Raw genomic sequence first — 18,643 nt, forward strand, 5'->3', positions numbered from 1 at the left:
AAGATAGACACAAAATGGTGTATTAACTCAGCGGGTCGGGCAGCATCTCTGGAGAAAAGGAATAGGCGACGTTTCGGATCGAGGCCATTTTTTCAGACGTGAAGCACTTCACTGTCCCGCTGAGTTACTCCAGCATTTTGTGTCTATCCTCGGTGTAAACCGGCATCTGCAGTTCCTTCCTGCGATCATCCACTTCCCACTTTCTCTTCCACGTTTATACCACGCCAATTAACCTACGAACCTGCGTGTCTGCCCTGGTGAGACCGCACCTGGAGTACTGTGTGCAGTTGTACAGGGCCCTGGTGAGACCGCACCTGGAGTACTGTGTGCAGTTTTGGTCTCCAAATTTGAGGAAGGATATTCTTGCTATTGAGGGCGTGCAGCGTAGGTTCACTAGGTTAATTCCCGGAATGGCGGGACTGTCGTATGTTGAAAGGCTGGAGCAATTAGGCTTGTACACACTGGAATTTAGAAGGATGAGGGGGGATCTTATTGAAACATATAAGATAATTAGGGGATTGGACACATTAGAGGCAGGAAACATGTTCCCAATGTTGGGGGAGTCCAGAACAAGGGGCCACAGTTTAAGAATAAGGGGTAGGCCATTTAGAACGGAGATGAGGAAGAACTTTTTCAGTCAGAGAGTGGTGAAGGTGTGGAATTCTCTGCCTCAGGAGGCAGTGGAGGCCAGTTCGTTGGATGCTTTCAAGAGAGAGCTGGAGAGAGCTCTTAAGGATAGCGGAGTGAGGGGGTATGGGGAGAAGGCAGGAACGGGGTACTGATTGAGAGTGATCAGCCATGATCACATTGAATGGCGGTGCTGGCTCGAAGGGCTGAATGGCCTCCTCCTGCACCTATTGTCTATTGTCTATTGTCTATTGTCTTTGGGATGTGGGAAGAGAGCAGAGCACCCGGAGAAAACCCACGCGGTCACAGCGAGGGCGTGCAAACTCCGCACCGACCACACCTACGGAGTTTGTACGTTCCCCCCCCCCCCCCCCCCCCCGTGACCTTGTGGGTTTTCCCGGGTGCTCGGGTTTCCTCCCACACTCCATAGACGTGCAGGTTTGTAGGTTAATTGGCTTGGTGTAAAAGTAAAACTGTCCCTCGTGTGTCTGTGTGTGTGTGTGTGGGATTGCGTTAGTGTGCAGGGATCGCTGGTCGGAGTGGGCCGAAGGGCCTGTTTCCGCACGGTTTCTTTAAACGAAACTGTTCGAGATGAACGAATGTGGCTTCTTTGGGCTTTGAGATAATTCCTTCACGGAATCTATTCCTGGATCTACAACATAAGTAACGCTGGAGCCTCACGTGACCGGTGCCCAACCCGTCTTTTCTCCCTTCTACCTTTTTCCACTCCAGTTATACCTTCGTTGCAGATTTTGGACAGCTTAACTGCAAGCCGATCTCCACGGGTGAAATGCTTTCATCCTGCTCTGTGCACCCTGCTTTTACCGATGCGATGGTCCTGGCAGCGTGTTCAGCACAGACATTGTGGGCCGAAGGGCCTGTTCTGGTGCTGTACCGTTCTCTGTTCCATGTTCTGTTTCACCCAAAGACTTTGTTTTTAAGTTCCCGTTCTCTTTCTCTGTTACAGGCAGAACAGCACCGAGATAACTGGATCACTACAAAGGTAGGAACCTGGCATTCTCCAGAATGGAACACGTTTGTAGCATGGCCTTGCATTTCTCTCTGCTTTGAACTCGGGCAAGAGGCAGTGGCTCGCCCTGAGCCTCGATAGTAATATCGGAAGGATGGGCATCTGAGTGGATGTTTGAGGTAGTGGGCATGTGCCCGTGAGTACCACCAGCATGGTTTATCCAGCTTTGGAAGACTTGTAATTCATCGGCAATCCCACTGAATGTTACAGGACAGCTACAATGAGGAAATCTGTTTAGATTACGGAGTAAAACTCAACCGCGCAAAACAAAATGGCAGCAATCATCTCCATCCAACCTCCAATTGCATCTAATCCTTTCCCTTCCCCTTCCTTGGTTAGCGGCGTGTTGAATTAATTCTTGTTGCAGGTGTTTTGGGTAGGAGGTAGAATCGGGCCATGCGGGGCTGGGGAACTATGAGATTGGAGGCACTGGGGGGTAAATCGTCGGAGATGATGAGGTCCGTGATGATGCTGCTGATAAAGGTCTGGTGTTTGTCGGTGGGGTCATGGTCCAGGGATAGGTAGGAAGAGGTGGCTGATAGTTGTTGTCTGGCCTCGGTCCGGTAGAGGTCAGCACGCCAGACTACCACAGCCCCTCCCTTGTCAGCGGGTTTAATGATTAAGTCCGGGTTGTTGCGGAGTGAGTGGAGGGCTGCACGTTCAGGAGGGGAGAGGTTGGAGTTCGTCAGGGGAGTGGAGAATTTGAGGCGGCTGATGTCACGCCGGCAGTTGGAGATAAATATTTGGTATGAACGTCGACTTCTCCAACTTTAGATAGTCCCTCTGTCCCTCCCGTCCCCTCCCCCTTCCCAGATCTCCATCTATCTTCCTGTCTCCACCTATATCCTTCCTTTGTCCCGCCCCCCCTGACATCAGTCTGAAGACGGGTCTCGACCCGAAACGTCACCCATTCCTTCGCTCCCGAGATGCTGCCTGACCTGCTGAGTTACTCCAGCATTTTGTGAATAAATGAATTAACTCTTCGTTCTTTGCAGAATGTTTTTTCTTTGTCTTCAAATGTTAAGCCTGCACCCATTGTCCATATTTCGTGCTTTATGGCGTTATTGGTGGAATAGCATTATTGATGTTGGTTGACATCAATATGGTGTTGATTTGGTGACCTTCAACGGAGCACATCTCTCAAAGGTGTGTGAGAGGGAACTTTGTTACCAGGCAAAGAGTTGATCTGGATGGGGTGGCTTAAACGTTGGTCGATGAGACGGGTTTTCCCGAGTGTCTTCTTCAGGACGAGGAGCGGGGATGCTTCTGTTGTCTTCAACGTTGACCTGCATGATGCCTTCCTCCGCATCCTACTCCTTGTAGACTGTCCACTGCTCAGCCGACTGTGGATGTCCGGCCCCGTGCCACATCCCAGCCACCAATCATGACAATAGACAATAGGTGCAGGAGGAGGCCATTCGGCCCTTCGAGCCAGCACCGCCATTCAATGTGATCATGGCTGATCATTCTCAATCAGTACCCCGTTCCTGCCTTCTCCCCATACCCCCTGACTCCACTATCTTTAAGAGCTCTATCTAGCTCTCTCTTGAATGCATTCAGAGAATTGGCCTCCACTGCCTTCTGAGGCAGAGAATTCCACAGATTCACAACTCTCTGACTGAATTTTTTTTTCCTCATCTCCGCTCTAAATGGGCTACCCCTTATTCTTAAACTGTGGCCCGTTGTTCTGGACTCCCCCAACATTGGGAACGTGTTTCCTGCCTCTAACATGTCCAACCCCTTAATAATCTTATACGTTTCGATAAGATCTCCTCTCATCCTTCTAAATTCCAGTGTATACGAGCCTAGTCGCTCCAGTCTTTCAACATATGACAGTCCCGCCATTCCGGGAATTAACCTAGTAAACCTACGCTGCACGCCCTCAATAGCAAGAATATCCTTCCTCAAATTTGGAGACCAAAACTGCACACAGTACTCCAGGTGCGGTCTCACTAGGGCCCTTTACAACTGCAGAAGGACCTCTTTGTTCTTATAGAGAGAGAGAGCCTGGGCTACCTGAAGTGAGAGAAATCAATATTCATACCACTGGGGTGTAAGCTGCCCAAGCGAAATATGAGATGCTGTTCCTCCAATTTGCGTTTGGCCTCACTCTGACAATGGAGGAGACCTTTGTGTAGTCGCCCATACTCAATGGGCCTTCTTGGTAAAATCTCACCCAACTAAAAGGTGATTCCCAGAAACCCAGTCCAGGCATATAACAATTTTTTTTCATATAAATCCTTGCTTACCATTGAGAGAAGGTTCGGCAGTGAGGAACTGTTCGTGTGTACACTTGTGCATCCGTGCCTTTGATATGAGTCAGATTCTACTAGATCCTGCCAAATGGGAAATGTTTACACCAAAGAGTCACAAAGTGCTGGAGTAAACCAGCGGGTCAGGCTGCATCTCTGGAGAGAATGGATTGGTGACGTTTCGGGGTCGGGACCCTTCTTCAGACTCAAAATGTTGATGATTTTGAGAGATTGAGTGAGCGATATAGTTTGGAAACAGGCCCTCCAGCACACCGAGCCCACGCCGACCACAGATCACCCGTTCACACCAGCTCAACGTTATCCTACTTACGCGCACATTCCCTGCATCCTCGGGGCAATTCACAGTGGGCCAATTAACCTACAAACCCGGGATGTGAGAGGAAACCGGAGTACCTGGAGAAAACCCACGCTTTCCTCTCAGCTGTTATCAGGCAACTAAACCGCCCTCTCACCAGCTAGAGAGCAATCCTGACCACCCATCTACCCCATTGGAGACCTTTGAACTATCTTTAACCGGACTTTATTTTTCTCTAAACGACATACCCTTTATCCTGCATCTGTGCACGATGAACTGTTTGATTGTAATCATGTATCGTCTTTTCGCTGACTGAATAGCAGGCAGGCAACAAAAACACTTTTCACTGGGCCTCGGTACAGGTGATAATAAGAAAGTAAACCAGACTAAACATCTGTAATGTAGTTTGCTCATCCGGCCTATATTGTCAGCCATATCTTTTTATGTCAATCCTTATCAGTTTTTAACGAGATTAGCGGAGCTGTGAATAATTCAAAGCTGATTAGCAGTTGATGGATTTTAATCTGCAATTAATTTTTATTTTCTTTGCTGTAATGCGATTTAGCCAGATGTTGCAGATCTCATAGCATGAGAGTTATTAGAGAAGTCTTAAGGAGTACAAACATATTGTCGTGCATCTTGAGACGTTGGTGAGACCGCGTTTGGAGTATCGTGTTCAGTTCTGGGCATGGTGTTACAGGAACCATGTTGTCAAGTTGGAAAGGGTACAGAGAAGATCTACGAGGATGTTGCCAGGACTTGAGGGCCTGAGCTACAGGGAGAGGTTGAGCAGGCTGGGACTCTATTCCTTGGAGCGCAGGAGGATGAGGGGTGATCTTATAGAAGTGTACAAAATCACGAGAGGAATTGTTCGGGTAGATGCACAGACTCTCTTGCCCAGAGTTGGGGGATCGAGGACCAGAGGACATGGTGAAGGGGGAAAGATTTAATAGGAACCTGAGGTGGTTGAGGCAGGGACTATTGCAACATTTAAGAAACAATTGGACAGGTACATGGATAGGACAGGTTTGGAGGGACATGGGCCAAACGCAGGCTGGTGGTGGGACTAGTGTAGATGGGACATGTTGGTCAGAGTGGGCAAGTTGGGCCTGTTTCCTCGCTGTATCACTCTATGGCTATGACTTTGTGAGAGTCATCCATCTTAGCAGCCATTCATTGACTCTCTTGGGAAGAACTTGAGGCTTCAGTAACGATGTGGGAAGTCCAAGTTCCAGAACGACCAAAGCTCGTGTGTAAAGACGCCGAAGGTTACAAGTATTTGGACATCATCAGTTTCCACTGCACAACTCCCATGTCCCCGAATATAGTAACGAGCAAGTCCCAGCCTGTTTGTTTGTGTGGCTACGACTCCTATTTGTCGTTTCATTAATAGAAAGAAGTCAATGGACCTCTGTACCATGGTGGGAAACTACACCAATCTATTTTAGGACTTCTGAATGTTTCTATTTGGCAATTCCTATTTTTAATTGAAATGTAAATGGGAAAGAAAATGAAATGCTGGTTTACGAAAGCACAGATGGCTGGGTTTGAAAGATCAGTCGTACCGCTGTTGTCGACAAGCAGCTTGCAAATAAACGCACCTGACTACGAGTGATACATAGAAACGTAGAAAATAGGTGCAGCGGGAGGCCATTTGGCCCTTCGAGCCAGCACCTCCATTCATTGTGATCATGGCTGATCATCCACAATTAGTAACCCGTGCCTGCCTTCTCCCCATATCCCTTGATTCCGCTAGCCCCTAGAGCTCTATCTAACTCTCTGTTAAATTCATCCAGTGAATCGGCCTCCACTGCCTTCTGTGGCAGAGAATTCCACAAATTCACAACTCTCTGGGTGAATACGTTTTTCCTCACCTTAGTTTACTGCAGCCCCTGATTCTGGACTCCCCCCAACATTGGGAACATTTTTCCTGCATGTAGCTAAGGTTTGGGGGCGCTGTCTGTGTGGAGTTTGCACGCTCTCCCCGTGACCTGCGTGGGTTTTCTCCGGGTGCTCCGGTTTCCTCCCGCACTCCAAAGACGTACGGGTTTCCCAGGTTAATTGGCTTCTAGTAAATTGCCCCGAGGTTGCAGGACAGTTGAAGGCTGTGACCTCCTGGTTCTGGCCTCCCCCAACATTGGGAACATTTTTCCTGCATCTAGCCTGTCCAATCCCTTAAGAATTAAAGACCCACATTGTGTTCTTAAACTGCACGATGCTAACACATATCAGGACTTGAGATGTGCCTCGGGGTCCCAGCGCATACGATCTTCAATTTGGCTGGATAAATATTTGGAAGTGCCGAACCTTTATTCCCTACACATTGGTGACCTTTAAGATCAGAAAGATTTCTTCCTCCAGTTTGAGCTCTTAAGTAGTTTACCGTTTATTTATAGACTTTGATGGGGATTGAATTGCTTTGTTTGAGTATCCCATGGTAACCTCATTGTCCTTATTCCCTATCGCAGGAGAATGAGTTTTGCTTCAATATTGCCTCAATAGCAAAGAGTGGAAATATTCATAACTGGAGTCTAAAGTGATTCTTCGGCTTAGATACCTGTGCCATCGGCTGTTATGACTCCAAATGCTTTACGTGGAAAATAGAACCATGCAGATAGACACATGCGAATGCAGCACCGGAGACTCAGGTTCGATCCCGACTACGGGCGCCGTCTGCACGGAGTTTGTACGTTCTCCCCCTGACCTGCGTGGGTTTTCTCCGAGATCTTCGGTTTCCTCCCACACTCCAAAGACGTGCAGGTTTGTAGGTTAATTGACTGGGCAAATGTAAAAATTGTCCCTAGTGTGTGTAGGATAGTGTTAATGTGCGGGGATCGCTGGTTCTGACTGTCTGATTCAGTTCACCCGTCTGATCCAGTATCAAAGTGCTATTCTCCAACTACTGAAATCAACTCAAGTCCCTTTATTCCTACGCCAACTCTGACTTACAGTCTGGATGCAGAGATAGCATTGCTGGTGTACTTACCTCGAGAGCAGTTCTTCATTTACATTCTGCAGACAGAGAGTTGACAAGCCCCCTGTTTAAGCTGCCTACTGATTACAAATCGTGATTGTCCTCATTCATTCAGTCAGCTAATTGTGGCTATTTACGGTCATTAGTGCCGAGCATACAAATAACTCTGTAATTAGTTGACCTGTAACCATTAAACCCTGCACAGTCCCTCTCGTTATCTTTCAAGATAAGATTCCTGGTTATCGCCATTCCGAACATGATGTGACTGTTGAAAATATCGCCACTGTGGGTTAAAATAGGATTCGTTTCATGTTGAAGACAGACACAAAATGCTGGAGTAACCCATTCCTTCTCTCCTGAGATGCTGCCTGACCTGCTGAGTTACTCCAGCATTTTGTGTACACGTATATTAGATGCACACTGTATGCACACACACACACACACACACACACACACACACACACACACACACACACACACACACACACACACACACACACACACACGTACACATAAAAAACAAACAATAATAGTGCAATAATAACAATAACCGTCTATGTAGTTCAGAGCTTATTTGAGGATTGTAGTGTTTAATAGCCTGATGGCTGTTGGGAAGAATCTGTTCCTGAACGTGGACGTTAGAGTTTTCAGACTCCTGTACCTTCTTCCCGATGGCAGGGGTGAAATGAGAGGGTGTCCAGGGTGGTGTGGGTTTCTGATGATGCTGGCTGCCATTTTGAGGCAGGGACCCCCGATGGTGGGGAGGTCGGAGCCCGTGATGGACCGGGCAGCATCCACAATTCCGCTCCTGGGCATTCGAGTTGCCGCCCCAGGCCGAGATGCAGCTAGTCAATATGCTCCTTCGTGGTTGTATTTACCTCTGTAAGATCACCCCTCAACTTTCTGTGCTCCAAGGAATAAGCCCTGCGTCCACTCTGAATCTCTAAACTAAACTGAACCGCCAGTTAAACCGCCAAACTGAATTGAGTACCTTGGGCATTTTGAAAGTAGACACAAAATGGTGGTGTAACTCAGCGGGTCAGGCAGCATCTCTGGAGTGGAGAGAAGGGATGGGTGACGTTTCGGGTCGAGACCCTTCTTCAGACTGACATCATTCTGAAGAAGGGTCTCGACCCGAAACGTCACCCATTCCTTCTCACCAGAGATGCTGCCTGACCCACTGAGTTACTCCAGCATTTCGTGTCTACCTTCGATTTGAACCAGCATCTGCAATTCTCTTTCCTAGACATCTTGGCTAATTTGAGGTAGGTGCTCAGTTTGGAGACTGTATGGGGTACAGTTTGCATACGCCAGGGTTAGAAGAAAGAGCATAATGTGATCTGATCACATGATCTAAACTTATGCAGTCAGAGAGTTGTGAATCTGTGGAATTCTCTGCCTCAGAAGGCAGTGGAGGCCAATTCTCTGAATGCATTCAAGAGAGAGCTAGATAGAGCTCTTAAGGATAGCGGAGTCAGGGGGTATGGGGAGAAGGCAGGAACGGGGTACTGATTGAGAATGATCACCCATGATCATATTGAATGGTGGTGCTGGCTCGAAGGGCCGAATGGCCTCCTCCTGTACCTATTGTCTATTGTCTAAACCCAGAAACTACAAACGTGCGTACAAAATCATGAGAGGAATAGATCAGGTAAAGACACAGAGTCTCTTGCCCAGAATAGGGGAATTGAGAACTGTAAGATTTAATAGGAACCTGAGGAGTAACTTTTTAACACAAAGGGTGGTGGGTGTATGGAACAAGCTGCCAGAGAAGATAGTTGGGGCAGGGACTATCGCAAAGTTTAAGAAACATTTGGACAGGTACATGGATAGAACAGGTTTGGAGGGATATGGGCCAAACGCAGGCTGGTGGGACTAGTGTAGATGGGACACATTGGTCGATGTGGGCAGGTTGGGTCAAAGGGCCTGTTTCCACGCTGTGTGACTCTATGACCTGGAGATGTAGACAAATGGAAGGATATGGATTACATGCAGGCAGAACAGGTTACTTTAAGTTGGCATCATGTACGGCACGGACATTGTGGGCCGAAGGGCCTGTTCCTGTGCTGCACCGTTCTATGGTCTAACATGGGGAACCCAATTTAGATGGGATTTAGATTTAGATTTAGAGCTACAGCGCAGAAACAGGCCCTTCGGCCCACTGGGTCCGCACCGCCCAGCGATCCCCGCACATTAACACTATCCTACACCCACTAGGGACAATTTTTTTTTACATTTGCCCAGCCAATTAACCTACAAACCTGCACGTCTTTGGAGTGTGGGAGGAAACCGAAGATCTCGGAGAAAACCCACGCAGGTCACGGGGAGAACGTACAAACTCCGTACAGTACAGCACCCGTAGTCAGGATCGAACCTGATTCTCCGGCGCTGCATTCGCTGTAAGGCAGCAACTCTACCGCTGCGCCACCGTGCCGCTTAACGGCAGGGGCAGGTCTGAAGGGCCGAATGGCCCGCTCTTATATCAGCATTGTTATGAAACAGAGAAGATCAGAGGAAGGAGTAAAATAAAATTCATACCGGGAGGTAACTGGAAACAAGTTTGCAATTCAGAAAGGCCAACTGAGTGGAAGAAATCCATTTGTATTTTCCAATGTAGCTGTCATCTGGAAACAAGTGCAAGGTGATATTACTTTGCTTGAAAAACCAACTTTTATTCCCTCAGTTTAGGGTCATTTGGGCATTATGAAATAGAAAAGGTGAATAGACTAATTATTTTTATGGAGAGCGTGCAGTGTACTTGAGAAATGAGTTTTGTGGAGAGAGTGTTGAGTTGGCCGAGCAATAATGTATTAATAATGCAGTGGAGCTTCTCAACAACTGAGGTCTAAATGGCAAGAGGAAAACAGGTTTTTAGTTTAGTTTAGAAATACAGCGGGGAAACAGGCCCTTCGGCCCACCGAGTCCATGCCGACCAGCGATCCCCGCACACTAACACCATCCCACACACACACACTAGGGACAATTTACACTTACACCAAGCCAATTAACCTACAAACTTGTGCGTCTTTGGAGTGCGGGGAGGAAATCGAAGGTTTCCCACGCAGAAAACCCACGCAGGTCACGGGGGGAACGTACAAACTCCGTACAGACAGCGCCCTTAGTCAGGATCGAACCCGGCGCTGCAAGTGCTGCCAAGCAGCAACTCTACCGCTGCGCCACCGTGGCTACAGATTTGTCACATGTAGCATTCACAGTAGGGGAGGGGAGGGGGGTCTGGTGGTGCCTCTCGCATCCAGAGGGTGAGTGGGTGGGTGGGTGGGTGGGTGCGGGGTAACGTTGCAATGGGGGGGGGGATGAGGGGGGTAGGAGTAGAGATTTAAGAGTGTGGAGCGATTGTGATATGAGTTTGTAGATCTGCTTCTGTGGCCAGCATGCAAATGGCCGCCTGGGCTGGCCGCCATCTTGGAAGCAATTTGGGGTTCATAAGGCAAAGGATGGAGAGTAGCTGGAAGAACTCAGGTGTCAGGCAGCATCTGTGGAGGGAGATCGACAGTCGACGTTTCGGGTCGGGACCCTACTTCAATTGGGTCTCAATTGAGTTCCTCCAGCTCCTTGCCCAAGATTCATAAGAAGTCATAGGAGCAGAATTAGGCCATTCGGCCCATCTTGTCGTCTCCCCCATTCAATCGTGGCTGATTTATCTCTCTCTACTAACCCCATTCTCCAGCCTTCTCCCCATAACCCCTGACACCCGAACTAATCAAAAATAAAAATCTGAGCCTTAAAAATACCCAATGACTTGGCCTCCACGGACGTCTACGGCAATGAATTCCACAGATTCACCACCCTCTGGGTAATGAAACTCCTCGAAGAGTGACACAAATAGCTGGAATAACTCAGCTGGACAGGCAGCATCTCTGGAGAGAAGGAATGGACCTCCTCATCTCCTTTCTAAAGGAACGTCCTTTTATTCTGAGGCTGTGCCCTCTAGTCCTGGACTCTGCCGCTAGTGGAAACATCCTCTCCTCGTCCACTCTATCCAGGCCTTTCACTGTTCGTGCAAAGGCCTTCGAGAATCTGCAAGAGTTGAAACAGGGTGAGCAGAGAGAGGGTGCATGGACTTGCAGGTGTGCTCAGTTATAACAAGAGTTGAAAGTAATGGCCTGTGCCTAATTTGTCTGAAAGCCGAAATGTAATGGGAGGGTTGGAGCGACCATTATCTTCCCCCACAGAGTGCACGACCTCCAGTTTAGTCATAGCTGTGAGGTGACCTGACACCGGGGCTTTCACGGGTCAGGAGTGTTTTATTGTCACATGTCCAAGACTGAACAATGCAACTCCTACTTCCTGCAGCACAATAGAATTATGTAAACATAGTACACTGTAAACAATATCATAAATTAGAAAAATATGAAAAAAAAGTAAAGAATCAGTTTTTTATGTGTATGTGTGTGTATATGTATATATATGTGTACACACACACACACACATATATATATATATGTATATATATATATATGTGTGTACACACACACACACACACACACACACACACACATATATATATATTTATATATGTACACACACACACACACACACACACACATATATATATATTTATATATGTACACACACACACACACACACACACACACACACACACATATATATATATATATATATAATATATATATATATTCATATATATACATGTATATATATATATGTGTGTACACACACACACACATATAAATATTTATATATGTACACACACACACACACACACACACACACACACACACACACACACACACACACACATATATATATATATATATATAATATATATATATTCATATATATACATGTATATATATATATATGTATATACATGTATATATATATATATGTGTGTACACACACACACACACACACACACACACACACATATATTTATATACATATATATATATATATGTAGGTAGACACAAAATGCTGGAGTAACTCAGCGGGACAGGCACCATCTGTGGAGAGAAGGAGGCGGTGACTTTTCGGTTCGAGACCCTTCTTCCGACCCTTTCTCCACCCGAAACATCACAAATTCCTTCTCTCCAGAGATGATGCCTGTCCCGTTGAGTTACTCCCGCAGTTTGGGTCCACCTTCGATTTAAACCAGCGTCTGCAGTTTTTCCCTATACATATATACACGTGCACATATGTGCAAACATGCATCTCTCTCTCTCTCTATATATATATATATATGTTTGTGTGTGTGTGTGTGTGTGTGTGTGTGTGTGTGTGTGTGTGTGTGTGTGTGTGTGTGCGTGTGTGTGCGTGTGTGTGCGTGAATGTGTGTATATAGATACACACGCACACGTACGTACACATAAAAACATTGAGTTTGATCTCACTGCATAGTTTGAAAGAGAAAGGCCATTGAAAGCATCACTGCACATCTCCCTTTGTACGGGCTGCACAGAGCTGCTGCCTTTCAGCACCAGAGACCCGGACTAGGGATACCTGAAGGAAACACATCAATTATGAGAGATACTGAGAGGGTAGATGTTCGTAAGTTCTCGGAGCAGAATGCCATTCGGCCCATCAAGTCTACACATGGTTATGATACATTATTTGTAACATGTACCGAGGTACAGTGAAATTCATTTTTGTACACAGTTCTGTACAAGTATCACTTCACAAAATGCTGGAGTAACTCAGCAGGTCAGGCAGCATCTCAGGAGAGAAGGAATGGGTGACGTTTCAGGTCGAGACCCTCCTTCAGACTGATCCGAAACGTCACCCATTCCTTCTCTCCTGAGATGCTGCCTGACCTGCTGAGTTACTCCAGCATTTTGTGAAATAAATACCTTCGATTTGTACCAGCATCTGCAGTTATTTTCTTACACTTTTGTACAAGTATCACTTTACATAAGCACTTAGATACATATTAGATAAGCATCTCAGATACAGTACATGTGTTTGACAGCAGTACACTGAGACAGTGTACAGAGTGGCCATTTTGGCGCCATTTTCAAGTCCCAGATGTTATAAGTGTGGGCATCCTGACCTGACCATGAAGCTCTGTTGTCTTTCAATCATGGCTGAGCTATCTTTCCCTCTGAACACCATCCTCCTGCCTTCTCCCCATAACCCCTGACACCCGCACTAATCAGAAGTAGACAGTCAGAACCGTTTTCCCCAAAATGCAATGGAAACATCAAAGATAAGAGGCCATAGTTTTAACGTGTGAGGGACAAAGTTTAAGATTTTAGATTTTAGATTTAGAGATACAGCGCGGAAACAGGCCCTTCGGCCCACCGAGTCCGCGCCGCCCAGCGATCCCCGCACACTAACACTATCCTACACACACTAGGGACAATTTTTACATGTGCCCAGTCAATTAACCTACATACCTGAACGTCTTTGGAGTGTGGGAGGAAACCGAAGATCTCGGAGAAAAACCCACGCAGGTCACGGGGAGAACGTACAAACTCCGTACAGACGGCGCCCGTAGTCAGGATCGAACCTGAGTCTCCGGCGCTGCATTCGCTGTAAGGCAGCAACTCTACCGCTGCGCCACCGTGCCGCCTCAGGAGGTTCGAGAAGCAAATTTGTTGCGCAGAAGATGGTGAGTGCCTTGCCTGTGAAATGCGCTGCCAGGGGTGGTGGTGGAGGCAAATACAATAGTGGTGTTTAAGAGGCTTTTGGACAGGCGCATGCAGGGAATGGAGGGGCATGGATCACATGCAGGCAGTGGAGACTAGTTTATCTTGACATCATGTTCGACACATACATTGTGGGCCAAAGGGCCTGTTCCCGTGTTGTGCTGTTCCATGTTCTATGTTTCTCAGGGCAGAGCACAGGTTTAGAGGAATATGGGTTCGAGGGTGGTGAATCTGTGGAGGCCAAGTCAATGGATATTTTTCAGGCAGAGATAGATAGATTCTTGATTAGTCCGGGTGTCAGGGATTACGGGGAGAAGGCAGGAGAATGGGGTTGAGAAGGAAACCCATGATTGTTTGGCGGAGTAGACTTGATGGGCCGAATAGCCTGAGTCTTTTCACCCAGAGAGTTGTGAACCAGTGGAATTCTCTGCCTCAGAAGGCAGTGGAGGCCAATTCTCTGGGTGCTTTCAAGAGAGAGTTAGATAGAGCTTTTTTAGATTTAGATTTAGAGATACAGCGCGGAAACAGGCCCTTCGGCCCACCGAGTCCGCGCCGCCCAGCGATCCCCGCACACTAACATTATCCTACACGCACTAGGGACAATTTTTACATTTACCCAATCAATTAACCTACATACCTGTACGTCTTTGGATAGCTCTTAAAGATAGCGGAGTCAAGGGATATGGGGAGAAGGCAGGAACGGGGAACTGATTGTGGATGATCAGCCATGATCATGGTGAATGGTGGTGCTGGCTTGAAGGGCCGAATGGCCTACTCCTGCACCTATTGTCCATTGTCTATTCTGCTCCTAAACAAAAACGCGGGCAGGTGGGGACTAGTGTAGCTGGGACATGTTGGTCGGTGTGGGCAAGTTGGGCCGAAGGGCCTGTTTCCACGCTGTATCGCACCGTGACACGACAAGTATTTCGGAGCTTCGTACTTACCTTGAGAAAGTAAGCCCTGGAGATCAGGCCTCGCCTGATGACAGGTTGATGGCAACGAAGCAAATCTGGCGGTGCGCACGGATGGCCGGCTCGGTGTTAATTACCAGCAGAGAGAGCAGGCCGTTACCTGTCATCCGACAGTCCTCCTTCTGAAAGTGGATGCTCACGGCAGCTGTTTACCTGACAAAGGGTTTTGTGACAGGGAGACAGGTGGAGGGGGGGAGGGAGGGAGGAGGAGGGGCCAGAACAAGGGGCCACAGTTTAAGAATAAGGGGTAGGCCATTTAGAACTGAGATGAGGAAAACCTTTCTCAGTCAGAGAGTTGTGAATCTGTGGAATTCTCTGCCTCAGAAGGCAGTGGAGGCCAATTCTCTGAATGCATTCAAGAGAGAGCTAGATAGAGCTCTTAAAGATAGCGGAGTCAGGGGGTATGGAGAGAAGGTAGGAACGGGGTACTGATTGAGAATGATCAGCCATGATCACATTGAATGGCGGTGCTAGCTCGATGGTCTCCTGCACCTATTGTCTATTGTCTATTGAGGTGGGAGGTGAGTGGGGAGACTGATGGCCAGCGGGGAGGGTTAACAAGAACCTTGACATAACCCGCACCGCAGAGTTTGAGACCTAATAACTGAAACGACATTGCAGACTAGGGGGGAACTCAATGTATCTGCTGATGAGACGCAGTTATGACCAGAGCTGCAATGGTAGATTATTGGCACACTGCAGTGAAATTTGCTCTCTACAGTACAGTAAAATTATCTTTTGCATTCAGTGCAGCACAGGTATTACTGTATATTTGCACATGTTAGATACAGTGCAAGTGTGTACAAATAGTTTAGTTTATTGTCACGTGTGGTGCGGTATTGGTACGGTGAAAAGTTTTTGTTGCGTGCTAACCGGTCAGTGGAAGGACCGTACATGATTACAATCGAGCCATTACAGTGTGTAGATACATGTTGTGTGCAGTTTTGGTCTCCCGATTTGAGGACGGACTTCCTTGCTATTGAGGCAGTGCAGCGTAGGTTCACCAGGTTAATCCCCGGGATGGCGGGACTGTCGTATGAGGAAAGGTTGGAAAGACGGGGCTTGTATTCACTGGAGTTTAGAAGGATGAGAGAGGGTCTTATGGAGACGTATAAAATTATGAAAGGACTGGACAAGCTAGATGCAGGAAAAATGTTCCCAATGTTGGGGGAGTCCAGAACCAGGGGCCACACAGTCTAAGAATAAAGTGGAGGCCATTTAAAACTGAGGTGAGAAGAAACTTTTTCACCCAGAGAGTTGTGAATTTGTGGAATTCTCTGCCACAGAAGGTGGTGGAGGCCAATTCACTGGAAGAATTTAAAAGAGAGTTAGATAGGGCTCGGGGCTAGCGGAATCAAGGGATATGGGGAGAAGGCAGGCACTGGTTACTGATTGTGGATGATCAGCCATGATCATAATGAATGGCGGTGCTGGCTCGAAGGGCCAAATGGCCTCCTCCTGCACCTATTTTCTATGTTTCTATGTTTCTATGATAAGGGAATAACGTTTAGATTTTTTTTTTTTAGATTTAGAGATACAGTGCAGAAACAGGCCCTTCGGCCCACTGAGTCCGCACCACCCAGCCATCCCCGCACATTAACACTATCCTACACACACTGGCGACAATTTTTACATTTACCCAGTCAATTAACCTACATACCTGTAAGTCTTTGGAGTGTGGGAGGAAACCGAGGATCTCGGAGAAAACCCACGCAGGTCACGGGGAGAACGTACAAACTCCGTACAGACGGCGCCCGTAGTCAGGATCGAACCTGAGTCTCCGGCGCTGCATTTGCTGTAAGGCAGCAACTCTACCGCTGCGCCACCGTGCCGCCACTTAGTGCAAGGTAAAGCCAGCAAAGTCTGATCAAGGATAGTTCAAGGATCACCAAAGAGGTCGACAGTAGTTCAGGACTGTTTCCACACTGTATCTGTACAGTCTAAAGTAAAAAAACTTGGAAAGGCAATCGATCCTGGTCAATCCAACTCAACTGGTCTTCTCGAACATTGGGAATATTGTCCCAATTCATTGAGTCCCAAGCGACTGTGGCCTATTTTCCTGGAAAGTTTTAGCCCAGAGTTTGAGCAACTGGAATGGCAGGAAGGGTCTCGACCCGAAACGTCACTCATTTCTTCTCTCCAGAGATGCTGCCTGTCCCGCTGAGTTACTCCAGCTTTTTAGTGTCCAACTCCGGCTTAAACCAGCATCTGCAGTTCCATTCTTACGCACGGCATGCCATAGCCTGGTCCATTGATCCTGAAAGGTCTTTTTTTTTCACTACCAGCAGGGTAGCTGGAGAAACTAAATCACATTAGTGAAATGATTCTGAAATAAAAATGCTCAAAAAAAGTCGATTGTCACAAAATAAGTAACCCCATCTGGCTCACCAGTGTGTTCGCGAGATGGATATCAGCTGGAGGTATTTTCATGTGAATGGATCATAGTTAAGCTAAACAGCCTCACGGTTTTCATCCAAAGCAAAGTTCGGCCAGGTACTTATCTTTTCCTGATAATTTTCGAACAATTCTTTGAGCAGATTAAAAGGCCTGAGAAATAATTGGTGGCCGTACAACTTTGATGCAAGATCATGGACAAATGTTAAGTCAGTTTCCCCGGCTTCACACCTGCCGCCCGACCTGCTGAGTATTTCCAGCACACCCTGTTCACACTTTTCCTTATTGTGTTTACGTGGACGAAAGGAACGGCAGAAGCTGGTTTACAATAAAAAAAACACTCAAAGTACTGGAGTAATCGAGAACTAGAAGACACAGGTTGAAAGTGAGGGGGGGACGTACTTGAGTGTCTGAGCTCCAGGGAGAGGTTTAGATTTAGATTTAGAGATACAGCGCAGAAACAGGCCCTTCGGCCCAACTTGCCCACACCGGCCAACATGTCCCACCTACACGAGCGTTTGGCTCATATCCCCAAAAAACCTGTCCTATCCATGTACCTGTCTAAATGTTGTTATCGTCCCAGCTACCTCCTCTGGCAGCTCGTTCCATACACCCACCACCATTTGTGTGAAAAGGTTACCCCTCAGGTTCCTATTAAATCTTTCCCTCCCTCACCTTAAATGAATGTCCTCTGGTTCTTGATTCCCCTACTCTGGGCAAGAGACTCTGTGCGTCTACCCGATATATTCCTCTCATGATTTTGTACACCGTGATAAAATCACCCCTCATCCCCCTGGTAGAGAGTCCCAGCCTGCACAACCTCTCCCTAGAGCTCAGGCCCTCGAGTCCTGGCAACATCCTCGTATATCTTCTCTGCATCCTTTAGTATAAGAAAATAACTGCAGATGCTGGTACAAATCGATTTATTCACAAAATGCTGGAGTAACTCAGCAGGTCAGGCAGCATCTCGGGAGAGAAGGAATGGGTGACGTTTCGGGTCGACCTGCTGAGTTACTCCAGCATTTTGTGAATAATTCTCTGCATCCTTTCCAGCTCCAGCTCAGTTTAGGTTATTAGACAATGGACAATAGGTGCAGGAGGAGGCCATTCGGCCCTTCGAGCCAGCACCGCCATTCAATGTGATCATGGCTGATCATTCTCAATCAGTACCCCGTTCCTGCTTTCTCCCCATACCCCCTGACTCCGCTATCCTTAAGAGCTCTATCCAGCTCTCTCTTGAATGCATTCAGAGAATTGGCCTCCACTGTCTTCTGAGACAGAGAATTCCACAGATTCACAACTCTCTGACTGAAAAAGTTTTTCCTCATCTCAGTTCTAAATGGCCTACCCCTTATTCTTAAACTGTGGCCCCTTGTTCTGGACTCCCCCAACATTGGGAACATGTTTCCTGCCTCTAACGTGTCCAACCCCTTAATAATCTTATACGTTTCGA

General features: G+C 47.3%; 1 protein-coding gene across 5 annotated transcripts in view; it reads left to right on the top strand.

The window, feature by feature from the left end:
• celf2 (cugbp, Elav-like family member 2) overlaps positions 1-18,643 on the top strand; it is a 714,069-nt gene that overhangs the window by 299,133 nt on the left and 396,293 nt on the right. For all 5 annotated transcript variants that reach the window (XM_078419503.1, XM_078419505.1, XM_078419504.1 and 2 more), the window contains one exon: positions 1,595-1,630. The gene's annotated coding sequence lies outside the window, so the exon portion shown is untranslated. The remainder of the gene's footprint in view (positions 1-1,594; positions 1,631-18,643) is intronic.

This window comes from Rhinoraja longicauda, chromosome 23 (assembly GCF_053455715.1).
Source record: "Rhinoraja longicauda isolate Sanriku21f chromosome 23, sRhiLon1.1, whole genome shotgun sequence".
NCBI classification, from domain to species: Eukaryota; Metazoa; Chordata; class Chondrichthyes; order Rajiformes; family Arhynchobatidae; genus Rhinoraja; species Rhinoraja longicauda.